Below are 2652 nucleotides of genomic sequence, written 5' to 3'. Positions count from 1 at the left end.
AGTCTGAGTGAACTCCAGGAGTTGGTGATAGACAAGGAGGCCTGGCGTGCTGCAATTCATGGGGTCGCAAAGAGTCAGACATGACTGAGCGACTGAACTGAACTGAACTGATAGGGGTAGAGGAAACTTTTTTTTTTTTAAGAAAATATCATTGACATTATCTGATTTCTTAAACATTTTTTAAAATACCTATTTATATCTTTGGCTGCTCCAGGTCTTATTTGTGGCACGTGGGATCGTTGATCTTCATTGGGGCATGTGGGATCTTTAGTTATGGCATGCAAACTCTTAGTTGCAGCATATGGGATCTAGTTCCCTGACCAGGGATGGAACCCAGGCCCCCTGCATTGTGCATGTGGAGTCTTAGCCATGACCACCAGGAAAGTCTCTGAAGTTCTCAGATTTCAAAAAAGTTAAGAAAAATCCTTCTGAATGACAATAGTGGGGTTTTCTTCATGGAAAAGTGGAACTCACAAAGGGCTTCCTAACCCAGCCCACTCTTGTGTGGTCCCGTCCCAAGTGCTCCAGGACACAGGAGTCTCCCTGGGAGAATGTGCCCCCCTCTGGCCTAACACAGGTTCTTCTTGACCTTGGTGTCAACTCAGAACCCACCCTCCAGCAGGGATCCACTCAGCCTCATTGTCACCAGGTCAGATGTTCTCAGAGAGTCAGTGTTCTCAACTAAATGAACCCCAAAGCAACTTCAAAGGGGAAGAAAATAACATTTATCATGTTTGAGAAAATAAAGGACTTTAAAAAGGCAAGAGACGAAATAAACTTTGGGTGCAATACCTAACCGACAAGTACAAGCTATAATAAACAATAAGCACTTGGGGAACCAGGCGTTCCCCTGACTTGATGAGACCATTAGTCCATGGTAGGTACAGTTGTTTTTTTTCAGTGTCAATTCAGCACTGTAGTTATTAAACAAACAAACAAAAACCCACTGAGTCATTTGGGAGTGAATTGAATCAGTAGAAGAAGTCATCCTTTCAGCTTGATAGTTGCTTTATATCCAAGTCCCCACTGGCCTCTTGGCCCCTCAGGGGCAGCATGAGGGTCCTAGGCCCTAACATTCAAGTATCACCTGGTTTCCTTGTCTCTATAAGGTTTGAGAGACCAACTAGTCTTATGAAAGATAGAGTGTGCGCGTGTGTATGTGCAAGTGTTTATGTGTGTAAAACCTATCTTTTCTGCCACCTCTGCTAAGTCACTTCAGCCGTGTCCGACTCTCTGTGACCCTATAGACTGTAGCCCTCCAGGCTCTTCTGTCCATGGGATTCTCCCATGCAGGATTCTCTGTCCATGCAGGAATACTGGAATGGGTTGCCGTGTCCTCCTCTAGGGGATGTTCCCAACCCAGGGTTTGAACTTGCGTATCTTATGTCTTCTGCATTGGCAGGCATGTTCTTTACCATTAGCACTATTTGGGAAGCCCCAGTTGAATACTAATTCTGTAAGATTCCTCTGTGATCATCTGGGTGTTACTCTCATGCGTATTTCCCAAGAGCCCTGGTCTCATCACTTCTGGGTAGATACAGGTCACTATGACACAATCTCAATAACAACCTTTGGTGATCAGATTATAAAATCAGAACCCCTCAAAGAAACCCTTTGAGGTCAAGGTACAGAGAGTATTTTGAATTTCTGAGAACAATTAGAAGCTCTGAGTTCCGTCTCTAATTTTTTCCAAAGCCCCACCCTATGACTACACCAAGAGGGTTCAGTATTTGTTCCCTGGGGAATAATTTGTTGGCTTGTGGACTTAAACATTCCTATGGAGTGAAAAGGAGTGGATACCCACACATATCACCCCACCAAGGAACCCCAAGGCCCTGAGCCCTAAGACAACCTCATTCTGACCCTAATTCCATCAGTTTTCCTAGATCCCTAGGAACTCAGGGATTCTAATGGTTCTCATTCATTTAATTGAATGCTAGTCCCTGCAGGGCTCCTGGAGTGGGTAGGGGCAGGGATTAAAAATAAAAATTGTGCCTTTTTGTAGGAAGGAACAGCATAAATCTTGAAAGGCTTTAGATCTACAAATATTTTCAGCCCAGAGCAGGACTCATTCTGCAGTAGGTGATAAAAAGTGAAAAGCATTAGTTGCTGAGTTGTGTACGACTCTAAAGACAGCCTACACTGAAGGAGACCCAGGTTCAATCCCTGGGTCAGGAAGATCCTCTGGAGTAGGAAATTGCAACCCACTCCAGTATGCTTGCCTGGGAAATTCCATGGACAGAGAATTCTGGCAGGTCCTGTATGGATGTGAGAGTTGGACTGTGAAGAAAGCTGAGTGCCAAAGAATTGATGCTCTTGAACTGTGGTGTTGGAGAAGACTCTTGAGAGTCCCTTGGACTGCAAGGAGATCCAACCAGTCCATCCTAAAGGAGTTCAGTCCTGGGTGTTCATTGGAAGGACTGATACTGAGGCTGAAACTCCAGTACTTTGGCCACCTCATGCGAAGAGTTGACTCATTGGAAAAGACTCTGATGCTGGGAGGGATTGGGGGCAGGAGGAAAGGGGACGACAGAGGATGAGATGGCTGGATGACATCACTGACTCAATGGGATGTGAGTTTGAGTGAACTCCGGGAGTTGGTGATGGACAGGGAGGCCTGGCGTGCTGTGATTCATGGGGTCACAAAGATTC

Source organism: Bison bison, unplaced genomic scaffold, assembly GCF_000754665.1.
Source record: "Bison bison bison isolate TAMUID 2011002044 unplaced genomic scaffold, Bison_UMD1.0 scf7180017864163, whole genome shotgun sequence".
NCBI classification, from domain to species: domain Eukaryota; kingdom Metazoa; phylum Chordata; class Mammalia; order Artiodactyla; family Bovidae; genus Bison; species Bison bison.
This window is presented reverse-complemented; position numbering follows the sequence as displayed.